The sequence below is a fragment of the Nicotiana tabacum genome, chromosome 15, assembly GCF_000715075.1.
Source record: "Nicotiana tabacum cultivar K326 chromosome 15, ASM71507v2, whole genome shotgun sequence".
NCBI lineage: Eukaryota > Viridiplantae > Streptophyta > Magnoliopsida > Solanales > Solanaceae > Nicotiana > Nicotiana tabacum.
Window position 1 is genome coordinate 31,533,194 of NC_134094.1, and position 15,499 is coordinate 31,548,692.

Sequence of the window (15,499 nt, forward strand, 5' to 3'; positions counted from 1 at the left end):
AGATCTCTCTGATAAACTTTATCAACTTACGTATTTTTTTTGAGACCCATGAACAGAAGATATAATAGTAGGACATATGGGGAATCAAGAACATAGGCAACCCTAGTACTTCTAAGAATAAAATCATTTGTGAAAGTTCTGCGTTTGCTCGTTTCGTTTGTATCATATGGATCATGCAAAAAGGAAAGATGGAATAGCATTAACATACCTCAAGTCGTCAATGCAACTCAACAACAAGTTTATGAAAACTAGCGTGCCAACCCTATAATAAAGAAACACATGCACAACTTTGATGGCGCTAGTAAATCACGTATCTCAAACGATAACTCGATTCTAAAATAAAACGGGCAGCATTTTCCCTGATTTTACTACTCCCTCAAGCCTATTATATGTGAGATACAAACACAATACAATCAGAAACTCAAAAATAACCCAACTACAATTCGGGACCTTCAATACAACAAAAACCTCAAATATACCATAACACACCCAATCAATAAGTTATCAATTAGCCTGAAATTGCAACGACGAGCGACCAGCCTACTACCCTACTACATGTGGCATTTCTCCATGTCCTTCATACTTCTAAACTCCATAAATTAGCAGCACAATAGGCCAACACGACTGGACTACAAAATAGTCCACTGAAAGTGAAATAAATCGAGCTCACGGCTTCCGATCACCGTCCCGTGAGTTCAAATTATTAGGAAATGAATTTATCAACCTTACTTGATATATAAAAGATTAAATACAGAAATTAGACGTTTTCTTAACTATGAAGTACATTCCAAAACTCAAACTACAAAGAAAAAGAGAGGTGATATAGCGATACGTCGTAGAGATCGTTCTAATATTATCGTTTCTTGATTTCATACCCGGGATGTTAATCTTCTTTGAAACCCTAGAAGAGAGCTTAAGGATATGTTTATTGGTGTTCTATGGTCGTGTGATATGGAAAGATGAAGATAAAGATGACCTAAGACCTTAATATATCAACTTTTGAAAAGTCAATGGGGTGCTAGCTTGACACCCTATCATTGGCCCTTCTTCCGACGCTAATATTTTTTTATCTGGATGTCGTATAAACAAACGGTTAAGAGCGTTAGAAACTAAATTCTAAGACTTTCAATTTGGTATATAATATGTCCCAAAAATACCTCATATAGCACACTAAATATATTACTAAAAAAGCTTCAGTGACACACCTACTTGTCACCTATGCAGTCTGCGCAGTCTCACTAAACTGCAAATATCTCTCTACTCCAATTCAATATCGACAAACGGTTTAATGAGTTGAAATCTAGACTTTTAGATATTAAATTTGATATGTGGATCATCCCTTAATTCAAAGTATATTGGGAGAAAAGTTCTGCTACATTTGACCTAAGTTTCAGCACATTTATGAATGTAACTTGTGATGACCTTTGCCAACTTTTGTTTCACAACTTGCTTGACTTCAAAACGTAACAAACGACTGTTATAAGCCTAAAATAACTCATAACATAACCTCCTTATCATATTAAGAACCCTAGTCTCACCCCAAAGTGCATGTTATAACATTCCATACTTATCAAATTTCGATGAAACTTATTTTTCGTTTAGCTTCTAAGCTTTCCAACCCTTGTGGTACTTGTTATCCATGATGTTAAAGATTTGTAACCTCCACAGTAATATTATTAACTTACTTTATAGATGTTTCAAAGATGATTTCATTTATGATCTTACATCAATTAACTTACGGCGTACTCTTATGTACGAAAACATAGGGTGTAACATCATTCCCCCCTTTGGAATATTCCTCCTCGAATGTTGACTGATGCACTTATCAGTCTCATAACTCATAGCTCTTATGAATACTTTAAAACTATCCTTGCCATGTAGGCAACTACTCTGTGAATAAATCCAAAGGCCAGGGCATTCCCTCTTTAGGCCTCTTTCTTACACCACGACTTGTTGTCGGAATTCTTCAAATCTCGTAACTGTTGCTACCTCCTGTCATGTAGCCTATACGACTTTGTCCTTGTATGTGAACCTATGCGACTCTTTTCTCCTCTAGCTTTTAGCTAATCTCTAGGCCTCACTTTAGGAACATATACAGAACTTGACAAGTTATCCCTCTGGCATCTATAGGTGTACTGAAGTTCTTCACTCGGTACTTTGTCAAACTTATGACTATTGTTATATCTTGTTTCATAGCCTCGGCTATCTATGGTTGGCTTTACTACAACTAGATAGGTCATACTATACCATAACTCTTACTTCGATTTATTATTACCGGGGTCTGCTACCCAACTCTGGGTTACTCTCTTACTGCTTATCCTATATGTATAAATCTAAGTCCTTTAGTTCTTTTTCATTACTGTTCATCTTAAGAATGACAGCCTAATATCATCTCATACTTTGTAATTTTTATCCATCTATTGTTGATTCACCTTAATACTGATCCATAATCTACCACTGATAACTTGAAACCTCTTACGTAATACATTGTCACTAGGGCTCACGTCTCATCGGGGAGCATCTAAAGTGATTTGCCTGGTCCGCCTAGGAAAAATACTATACTTCAATAACCGTATTTCATGGCATCGCAACGTGATTCATCTTATGTGGATATTCTAATCCCATGCAATTCATGAAATCCTTTTTCTTTAAATCATTATTCAATCAAAGGCCTAAACGGCATCCGCTTATCAATCACAATTACACCTTTATTCTACTACCAGGGCAGCATTTCATCTCTTCTAAATGCTCATAGTCTTAGACTCCTCTTAGTTTATTCATGCTATACTGAGCTTTCTATAACTTACAAAAACTATCAAATATCTTGTTGGGCTTAATCCCGAGGCCTTACCTATTCTCGTCACCTTCTTACTCACCTTTTCTTATCTGTACTCCTATCTACCTAAACCCTTGTCACTCTACCATACTTTAGCTTGCGACCTACACATATCTATTCATACTAATCGCAATCTTCATTTAAATTGCTAGAACCATAGATTTTCTTTCGTGCCTTCTCAGTTGTCTTTAAACATAAGAAATTACTTTTCATGGTTGTTCTGCCACTTGTTGCATGAATACATGGCTTATATCATTGCCCACAAATACTGGAATTTCCTGTAACTCATATGATCTCAAATATCATCTTTTAATTTTATTTTTTTCCGTTCTTCCCGTTCATTAGCCACGATAGGTGCCACTTTCTTATGGAGTGCATACAATATTGTAGTGAAACTGTTGTTACAAGACCATTTCTTCTTCAAGTTAAAATGCTTAGGTTGAAGCCTTCTTCCTTATTTCCTCAACTAGTCTTTCGTGGTAGTACTTAAGGGAGATACTCTGACTCATGTAAAGCTGCAAGCTTATTACACCGTATACCTGAAGATATTTTTAATGTTCTTACTCGCCTATAATTATTCTTAGTTACTTACCTCTGCGCCCTTGTTCTTGTAGGGTTGCTTCTGAACTGAAATTTTTGACCGTTTTCTCTGTGGCACCGTCTTTTATTTTCGTAACACTTATACGGTACCTTTAACAACCCCAACTACTATCTGAATATTTCTCACGGATAACGATGCCATCATATTTGCGAGACTGAATTCCATATGTTGGGTTTCACTATATTTATCTTGCACAATCTGCTGATTTGTATGTATCCTCTTGTCTAGCCATAACTAGACTCTTCGTGTATCAACTACTAACTATTCGTTGGTCTATTCTCATATCTATATTCCACATAATCTCCCTTTGGTTATATTCTTTGTTTGGGCTTACCTCTCGCATTGGCTCCTTTTGTATCAAGTTTTTATTCGCACTTATTTATCAATAACATCCCGGGCGGGAACCCTTACTTCCTCTCCCCAGTGTCGTTCTTGCATAATGTTCTAGAGTCGTAACATATCCATGGGATCTGAATAAATGCAATCTCATTCCTTTTGCCTCATCATCTTTGGCGTCTTTTCATATTTTCACTGACATCTTACTCATCTTGCGGTAACCCTTTTGTACCAAGGATAACTGAATTTCTTACGTGCGAAGGTGACACCTAGTGTAACTGGCACACTTAGTCCCTTAAGCTTAACTCTGCTCACAATGCTTTCTTTAGGGAAGCGTCTTCCTAAATGACCTTTAAAGGTTATTTTTCTGTTGTCCATTCTATTATTGTCGGAACGTGATCTCAGAAATTCTCACGATGTCGACTATTATCAAATCCTTCGGTCCCGAATTCATGTTCAGTTTATCTTGTTCACTAGCCCATACTGTTTTCTATTACTCCGGGGGTCTAACTTTTCCTTCTGGTAATCACGTTGGAGTCACCAACTCATTTCTCAAAATGAGGATATGACTTTATGGCTTATACTCTTTTATTATCTCAAGCTATGTAACTTCTTATCTTTTCCTTCACTTGACTATAGACTCTATAATCCTGTCATAGTTTGATTTACCGTTATCACCCATTTATCACATTTTACTCGTAATGCTTCATTTACTCTCTTCTTATTCTCCTTCTAATATTTTTGTCTATCACTTTATTCTGAAAACTTCAACAAAATATTCTTTCTCTTTTAGCTCCCCTTGCTCTACCCACTGGTTCTTCGGGTTGCCTAACATTATCTCTCCCTTTTTTTCTACGGAAGGGAGTCATACTAAGGTTAATATTTATCCCATCTAGGATTCGACTACCTATCTTCTAAAAATTCTGAACATTCTAGTATTCATATCTGATTGTACTATTCTAGAGTGCACCATCTGGGTGTCTCACAAGGAGAACTATTACCGTGTTTGCAATATCCTTCGGAAATATGAGTTAATTATAACAATCCATCCACAACTTTGGGTTACTCTAACCCCAGCTGGATCCTGATATCCCATCCTTCTCTTAAACTATATTTGTTAGCTCCCATAGGGCATAACTGAGATGGGTGTGATCAATTGTATATATCTCTGTTACTGTTGAAAGTAACTCAAAATGCTTATATTTCTCTGCCTGAATTGTAAAAACTGATAATACCTTCACTAACTGGGTACCTCGTACCCTTCTTCACCTTTCTTTTTTTACTTTTTGAAACTTGTATCTACTTTCTGATTCTCTCATTGCTTTTTACAATACAGGTGGATAGATATTCATGCCTTAGGACTCCATATCAAGAAGCTTACAACTCTTAGTACACACATGATCCGCTGAAGACCTTATATTTACTCATCATAACCATGATGCAAAATCGAGTTCCTCTTACTCAACTCTTCCACAACCATATTCAATCTCTTACCAACTGTCTTTCTAGATGTAGGTATCCTTGTATAACGAATAAAATATAATTTAGGAGTTTGAATTCTTACAACTGAGCTCTACCACATGATCTAGAGTAAAAAGAAAGAGCGACAACCCTAAATGCCCTGTAGCCTCCTGCTTATAAGTGTGGTGCACAACACACCCATAAATAAGACTATACTAGACACGACTTATAGACTCCCTAGGACAGAACTGCTCTGATACCACTTTTTTCACGACCCAAATCGCAGGGCCGCGACGGGCACCCGGTGCCTTACACAACCGAGTACCAACGTAACATATCTTTCTTATTATACAGTCATGGGTAAGTGGGCCAGAAGGACCATCATAAGATAACCGGAATAAAACATAAGGGAATACAAGTCGTAGGATGAACCTACAAGGCCAAAATGATCATTTGTACACTCAAAACATAGGCCGACAAGGCCATACAAGTATCCATATACATGACATCTATCTACAAGCCTCTAAGAGCACATAAATGCCATAAAGGTCGGGACAGAGCCCCGCCATACCAATTAATATATGTCCAAATCATACTGACCAAATAGGTAATTCTGAAGCAAGTAGAGTGCACCAACACCTTCCACTGAGCTGATAGCCTACTAGGAGGAGTGTTAACCTGTCTATCGGGATCAGTGGGCATGAAACGCAGCGTCCCCAGGCAAAAGGGACGTCAGTACAAATAAAGTACCGAGTATGTAAGGCATGAACGCAGTAGATAAAAGACATGAAAGAAACATGGAGTAAAGGACTCAACCTGTAAGTCTGAATAGCTCTGTGAATCATGAAACATTTAAAATGTCATACATGTGCATATAACTGTCATATCATGCATAAGTATATGCGTACATAACATCATCAAGCCTCTAAGGGTATCCCATCATATCATCTCGGCCTCTGTGGGCGAAATCATCAACGTATACCAGCTGATCAGGTGGTGGTGCGTATATAACATCCTAACCTTTCCCCATACCCAATATACATATACTATACGCGTATATAACGCCATCTGGTCATGGGTCAGTATACATATATAAATGGATGCAATGCATAATGAAGTAAGTCAATAAGATCTCTCAGATAAACTTTATCAACTTACGTATTTGTTTTGAGACCCATGAACAAAAAATATAATAGTAGGACATATGGGTAATCAAGAACATAGGCAATCCTAGTACTTCTAAGAATAGAGTCATTTGTGAAAGTTTCGCGTTTGCTCGTTTCGTTTGTATCATATAGATCATGCCAAAAGGAAAGAAGGGATAGCCTTAACATACCTCAAGTCGTCAATGCAACTCAACAATAATCTTACGACAACTAGCGCGCCAACCCTATTACAAATAAATACATGTACAACTTAGATGGCACTAGTATATCACATATCTCAAACGATAACTCGATTCTAAAATAAAAGGTGCACTATTTCCCCTGATTTTAATGCTCCCTTAAGCCTACTATAGACGAGATACAAACACAATACAATAAAAAACTCAAAAACAACCCAACTACAATTCGGGACCTTCAGTATAACAAAAACCCCAAATATACCATAACACACCCAATCAACAAGTTATCAATTAGCCCTAAATTATAACGACGAGCGACCAGCCTACTACCCTACCACATGTGGCATTTCTCCACGTCCTTCATCCTTCCAAACTCCATAAATCAGCAGCACAATAGGACAACACGAGTAAACTAAAAAAATAATCCACTGAAAGTGAAATAAATCAAACTCACAGCTTCCGATCACCATCCCGTTAGTTTAAACTATTAGAAAATGAATTTATCAACCTTCCTTGATATATAAAAGCTTAAATACAGAAAGTAAACGTTTTCTTAACTATGAAGTACCTTCCAAAACTCAAACTACAAAGAAAAAGAGAAGTGATATAGCGATACGTCGTAGGGATCGTTCTAATATTATCGCTTCTTGATTTCGTACCTGGGATATTAATCTTCTTTGAAACCCTAGAAGAAAGCTTAAGGATATGTTTATGGGTGTTCTATGATCATGTGCTATCAAAAAAGGAAGATAAAGACGACCTAAGACCTTAATATATCAATTTTTTAAAAGTCAAAGGGGTGCTAGCTTGGCACCCTATCATTGGCCCTTCTTCCGACGCTTATATCTTTTTATCTAGATGTCGTATAAATGAACGGTTAAGAGCGTTGGAAATTAAATTCCAAGACCTTCAATATATTTTATTATATGTACTAAAAAGGCCTCATATATCACATATAATGTATTGCTCTAAAAGGTTCTGTGACACACTTACTTGTCACCTATGCAGTCTGCGCAGTCTCACGAAACTACAAATATCTCTCTTCTTCGATTTCATATCGGTGAACGATTTAATGATTTAGAAACTAGACTCGTAGATATTCAATTTGATATATAGATCATCCCATAATTCAAAGTATATTGGGAGAAAAGCTGTGCTATATTTGACCTAATGTTCAACATATTTATGAATGTAACTTGTGATGACCTTTGCCAACTTTTGCTCCACAACTCAGTTGACTTCAAAACGTAATAAATGACTATCATAAGCCTAAAATAACTCATAACATAACCTCCTTATCATGTTAAGAACTCTAGTCTCACCCTAAAGTACATGTTATAACATTCCCAACTTGTCGACATTCGACGAAACTTATTTTCTTCAATATGTTTAGCTTCTAAGCCTTTCAACCCTCTTGGTACTTGTTATCCATGATCTTAAAGATTTGTAACCTCCATGGTAACATGATTACTTACTTTATAGACTTTTCAAAGATGATTTTATTTATGAGCTTACATCAATTGACTTACAACGTACTCTTACGTACGAAAACATGGGGTGTAAAATCATTCCCATGATAAATTTTGATACTACCCTACGATAGGATGTATGATCAGGCAAGCTTATATAGAAGGCATGGCGATCCATAGTCTTAGGACATTTGACCCGATAGGCATGTGCTGCCTAATATGTACCTATTTGCTCCGTACAATCCTCTCTAGATCAACACAATTACAATTGTTGTGACAACTTTTCCGTAATTAAATTTCGAGATTCTGGTAATCATTCTTCATGAATCACGAGGTCATATCTACCTTTCAAGAATTATTATCAACACTATATATTAACTAGCTATTGCACTCATGATATTCTATTAAAGGCAATCCTCTTTAACATCTAGGGATCATCGAATTTCAATCGAGTACATTCTATTGAGTTTTATTGTATACTTGTATCAATGCCTTCGGGTTTAGCTCGAGTAGAAGCTTATATCCACTATCATCAGTAAAATACTTGCAGCTTTATCTCAATTTCCTGCCATTATTTAAAATATGCATAAATACCTTCAAAATAGAATATATATATATATATATATATATATATATATATATATATATGCAATAGTATAATATATATAAAGCCAATATGGCCCGCTGCGGCGTGCAGCCCGATCCCAAATATATCCTCACAATCAGGCCCTCGGCCTCCCTCAGTCATCAATCTCTCTAGTCTCTCTCTCATGGGCTCACAATGTCATGAGAATAGCCCAAAATGATGATATGATGTATCAATGAATAACAACAGAGACTAAGATATGATATGTAATAAAATGAGTATGACTGAGTATAAATTATCAATTTAAAACAAATAATTCACAATAGTATGACCTCTGTGGGTCCCAAAATACTGGCACACAGTCTCAACATAATGTTTAATATGCTTTTCAGGTCAATTTCTTTAACACATAAAACCGCATGGAGAATGCCTAGATTATTTAACTATAAAATTCCACAGAAACAATTATGTCACAATTTCTATAGTGCACACCCACACGCTCGTCACCTAGCATGTGCGTCACCTCTCAACAATTCATATAATACATATATTCAGGGTTCATACCCTCAGCTCCAAGATTAGAAGAGTTACTTACCTTGAACAAGTCAAATCCAATGTCTAGCAAGCTAAACAATGCTCCAGAAATTACATTCTGCGCGTATCAACTTCCGAACGGCTCGAATATAGTCACAATTAGTTTGATTCAGTCCACACAATTTATAGAAATTAATTCCATAATAAAATACTAATACTTTTTCACAAAATCTGAAATTATGCCCCAAAAATTACCTGTGGGGCCCATGTCTCCAAATCTAATGAAACTCACAAAACACGACAACTGATCCAATTACAAGTTCAACCATACTAATTTCACTCAATTCCGACTCCGAATCGGTCTTCAAACTCGAAATATTCGTTTTGTGACATTATAGAAATTTCCTTCTATTTCTCTTGAAGATTCAATAATCTTACACTAAAAATGAAGATTAATTCATGAAATATAACCACAAGGGAGTCAAGAACACTTACCCCAAGTTGTGTGAAAAACTTCCTCTCCAAAATAGCCCAAACCGTGCTGCAAAATCCGAAAATGGGTGAAAATTACGAAACCCCAAATTTAAGCTTCTGCCCTAACGATTTCCGCATCTGCGGACAAGGGGTCGCACCTACGACCCTCGCTTCTGCGGACAAATGGGCGCATTTGCGAGCCATGCCTCTTCTGTGAAGATCCTAGCGCGGATGCGACTCCGCACCCGCAGATAAAAATTCCGCACATGCGTTGCCCGGCTTCCTCACCCTTTTCTGCTTCTGCACCAACCCTTCGCAGATGCGGCCTCGTAGATGTGAAAAATTCCTCGCACCTACAAGCACTGTCCAGTTCCACACTTGGCCGCTTCTGCGACTGATTTTGCGCACATGCGGCTTCGCACCTGCGATCAAAAACTTCGCAGGTGCGATCACACCAGTAGGGAGCAGTTCCAACATTTCCTTAAGTCTAAATTTGATTCGTTAACCGTCTGAAACTTACCCGAGCCACTCAGGACCCCGTCCGAACATACCAATAAGTCCCATAATATAATACGGACCTACTCGAGGCCTCAAATCACACCTAACAACATCGAAACGACGAATTACACCTCAATTCAAAATCAACAAACTTTGAACTTTCAAATTCTACATCTTGTGCCGAAACACATCAAATCAATCCGGAATGACTTCAAATTTTGCACACAAGTCATATTTCACATTACAGACCTATTCCAATTTCTAGAATCAGATTCCGACCCCGATATCAAAAATTCAAATGCCCGGTTAAACTTCCCGAAAATTTAACTTTCGGCAATTCAAGCCAAATTCCACTACGGACCTCCAAATAATTTTTCGGATACGCTCCTAAGCCCAAAATCACCATACGGAGCTATTGAAATCATCAAAACTCAATTTCGGGGTCGTTTACATATAAGTCGACATCCGGTCACTATTTTAACTTAAGCTTTAAACCTTGGAACTAAGTGTTCCAATTCATTCCAAAGTTGCCGAAAATATGAATAAGTTTGAAAATAATAATTTTTCCCAAAAATCCTTTCAATAATAAATGAGATGTTTCATTTTCCTTCCAGATAACCCGTGTAAAAACAAATGCATCACTATGTCCATCTGTCAAAATGTGTGAGAAATCATGAATGATGTGATGTTGTACAACATGAGAAAAATACATCTTTATGCATATATGTGATGCGTGCATGCCAATGCGATGCAACTCAGTGATAAAATCATAAACAGCCCCTCGGGCAGACCTCACAATCACTCGTGTAGAGCCCATCGGGCTTACCTCACAATCACTCATAAACAACCCCTCGGGCTTACCTCACGTCACTCATAAACAGCCCCTCGGGCATACCTCACCATCTCTCATGCCTCCCAGTCACTCGGAACTCGGCACTCGCACTCAGTAGGTACATGCGCTCATTGGGGGTGTGTACAGACTCCGGAGGAGCTCCTACAGCCCAAGTGTTATAATCTGCACGGACAACTCACGTGCTATAATATCATATCAGAATCTGCATGGACAACTCACGTGCCATAATAAGCCAATAAGGCCTGCTGTAGGCGGGCAGTCCCGATCCATATAATAGTAATAATATATATATCTATATAATAGTAATAATATATATAAAGACAACATGGCATGCTGCAGCGTGCAACCCGATCCCAAAAATATCCTCACAATCAGGCCATCGGCCTCCGATGATATTTAGACACCGTTATTTTTATGGATTATTCACTCTATTTCAAACTTGGCTTCCGCATTTGTTTGTTTGATTATTAATAATTTAAAAATTATTTAAAAATTGGTTAATATTATTCTAACGTTGGCTTGCCTAGCAAGTAAAATGTTAGGCGCCATCACGGTCCGAATGTGGAAATTTCGGGTCGTGAGATGAACTTTCAAATTCTACATCTTGTATCGAAACACATCAAATCAATTCGGAATGACTTTAAATTTTGCACACAAGTCACATTTCACATTACGGACCTATTCTAATTTCTAGAATCGGATTCCGACCCCGATATCAAAAAGTCAAATGCCCGGTCAAACTTTCCGAAAATTTAACTTTCGGCAATTCAAGCCAAATTCCACTACGGACCTCTAAATAATTTTTTAAAATGCTCCTAAGCCCAAAATCACCATACGGAGCAATTGAAATCATTAAAACTCTATTCCGGGGTCGTTTACATATAAGTCGATATCCGGTCACTATTTTAATTTAAACTTTAAACCTTGAAACTAAGTATTCCAATTCATTCTAAAACCTCGCCAGACCCGAACCATTTACCTCGGCAATTCATACAACAACTGTAAAGTATAATTTGAGTAGTAAAGGGGGAAGCAGGGTTGTAATACTCAAAACGATCGGCCGAGTCGTTACAGGTTAGGTGCCATCACGACTAGGTGGATTTTGGGTCGTGAAACATTCTTCAATCTTCGTCTCTTTATATAGGCAAGTCTTTCGAACGGATTTCAAAAATGGATTTCAAAAACCTTTCACTGCACGCCTTGCCGGGTATTGCATTGGGCCCCATCGTCACATGACCTGTAAGGAGAGATTCCTTCTTTTATTTTTCCATCCATTTTACGTCCCTTTCTTTGTTTCTTTATGTCATTTTCATCTTTTGCATTATTATCTTCTTTTGCATTATTGTCCTTGAAGTCTTCTTCTTTATTTATGTCATTTTCGTCTCTTGTATCATCAGCTTTCTTCACTTTCTTTATGCTTTCCATCTTTGTCTTTTTCTTTTAATTATTGATGGATGGAGTCTGTTTGTCTGTTTTTATGTGTCGAGATTACGTAGAGCTATTGAGTCGAAACTCATCCCTAAGTCATCATTTGGATCTTGAGCATCTTGATAATAATTTTTATCATCTTTATAATTACCTTCTTCTCCCGATCTCCGGGATATTTCTGGGCTATGGTTTATTTCTGGACTAGGACTTGGTATCAGAGCAACCAGAAGAAAAATACAAACACCCCTTTCCCTTCAACCATTCACCATCCACAACCCTCTATATAAAAATATTTTCTTATGTATGTTATAATAGTTCCTATCTTAAGTATGCAAGATAAATAAATCCTATGTTTTAGTGTGAAGGTGTTTAATTTCAAGTCCAGTAAAACTCTTTCGGGTTTACCGAAAGGAAAATCTCTCTCATGTAAACATGTAAGTTAATATTTTTACTAAAAATTATGTTACTGTTTATTACCCCACTCTATTTTTTATGTCTTAAAGTTTTATATTATATGTTTTAAATTGTTAGTTGCTAGTTGTACATAATTAAAAAATCATTCTAAGTATATGGTTATCTTTCCAATCTATTAATAACTCTAATGGATTAACCTATAAATTCCTATGAGTGATCGGTTAAACATAAGCCCACAATATTGCCATAAAAGGTCTTAGAATGGGCAAACATGTTTAACTGTGGCTACTGGCTAGGGTATGGTTAAAGAAAGAGGAGTTAAGAAAATAGTAGATCTTTAAAAATTAGAAAGAAGAGATGAACAGAGTGAATATATATATATATATATATTCTTTGAAAAATAAGTGGAGCTGTTTTTAGTCCAAATGTCGTTACTAACCATTCGAAATGTCCTTCAGGGCAAGTGAATGTTGTCCATTCTATACTTTCTTCATGCATTTTTACTTGCTAATATCCTAATTTACAATCAAATTTGCTGAATATCTTCTTTCCTTGTATTCTATTTATTAACTCTGATGGATTAACCTGTAAATTTTCAGGAGTGACCGATTAAAAATAAGCCCAAAATATTGCCATAAAAGGTTTTAGAATGGACAAACGTGCTTAACTGTGGCCAGAGTGTGGTTAAAGAAAGAGGAGTTAAGAAAAGAGTAGATCTTTAAAAATTGGAAAGAAGAGATGAACAGAGTAAATTAATTAAAAAAAGAATATCAAGGGGTAATACCAGTTCATAATTCAGATAAATTATTAACAATACAAATTTACAGATTAAGAGAGAGAAAGTATTAACAATACAATTTTACAGATTAAGAAGAGAGAGAGTACCGAGTAGAATTTTACAACATAATATTTATTCAGTCTTTCTGATTAACCCTTACAACATAATATTTATTCCGTCTTTCTGATTTACCCCATTTCACTTTAGTATCAGAGCAAGAAGATTTTAGGACAATAAATTTATGAGACAACATAATTTTGCTAAACATATAGGCCTTCTGCAACAAATAATATACCTTACCTCTGAAAGAATTCAAGTCATAATAAGATGTAAGAGAGAACTATTAGAATATCTAAATAATCCAGAAGAAGTTGATCTAGGAATAGCAAATATATATAGAGGAGTTGATTATAGAAATTTTATTATTCAAGAAATTAAAAGAGTAATATAAGTCTTACCCTAGAAAAAGAATATATAAGAAACATTAGAAGAAAAATAAACTATTTCTCTTTAGGATAAACTATATGAAACAACATCGTCTGACAAAGAAAATAACTAATAATTATTGATTTTTAAATAAAGAAATAACACAAAAATAGAATTAATAAAAGTAATTAACAAAGTTTAAAAACTCTTAAAAGCAACTTTAGAATTAGCCCAACGGAGAAAAGAATCAGGATCAAGAATTCAGCTAACATCAAGTCAAATAGTAAAGCAAATATTATTAGTGAAGAAAACATATCTGTGTTAGACTGGGAAATACAAGGATTAGAAGGTGATATAAATTATCAAAAGCAAAGGATAAAATTCTTTAAACATAGAAAAATTTGGATACCACTAGGCTAATTAAAAATAGATAATTTAAAGAATCTAGAATATTTAGACTTAAGAATATATCCAGAAAAAAAATATAGAGTATTAAAAGATAATTCAATTATAAAGTGTAATTTTAGCAATGGAGACCATATATTACACACAGAAGATAATCAATATAATATTTTGATAGACTTAATAATTAATCTTAGTGAGAAATCACAAGATAATAATAAAAACATAACCAGAACACTAAATATAATAGAGTTTCTACAAAACAAACAAAGAAAAATCTTGGAAAAAATAGAACATAATTTTGATTTCCTAAAGTCACAAGAACTAGAGATAGATAGAAAAATATAATTTTTAAATAATAAATTTAACCTAGAAAAAATACCTACAAAAAGTGAGATTGAAAAATTAATCAGAACTATTACAGAAAGACCTAAAGAACTAGAAATTCAAACGATTAAGTTAATAGAAAAGATAATTCATAAATTAGAATCATTAACAAGTGATATAGGCACATTAAAAGAAACGTTAGAAATACTAAAAGAAGTCTCTCTTTCATGAACGATTTAGACATAGAACTAATATATGATAAAGCCTTAAATTTCACAACTAAATTCCAAACTAACCCGGAAGGATTCATAGATCATATTCCTCACGAAAAAATTGAACAGATAAAAATTAAATAAAATAATACTATAATAGCATTACTTCTAGAAGTTAATAGAAAATTAGATAAAATTATTAAAGATAAAGAAGTAAAACCAGAAATAGAAACCCCAAAAGTAGAAGATTTAATAGAATAATTAAAAAGGGTAGAAATAACACCTCAAAAAGAAAAATTAGTAAGGAGACCTAAAAAAATAGACCCCTTTTCAAGTAGGATAAGAACAACCGAAGAAAGACCAAGAGTAAGTTTTTCATATAAGAATAGGTAATAACATATTATCACGAATAATAATGAGAAAAAAATAAGAAGAAAATCAACAGTTAGATGAAATAATAGATATAGATAAAGATATACAATTTTTCCAACAAAACCAACTAAGATTACTCAATCCAAG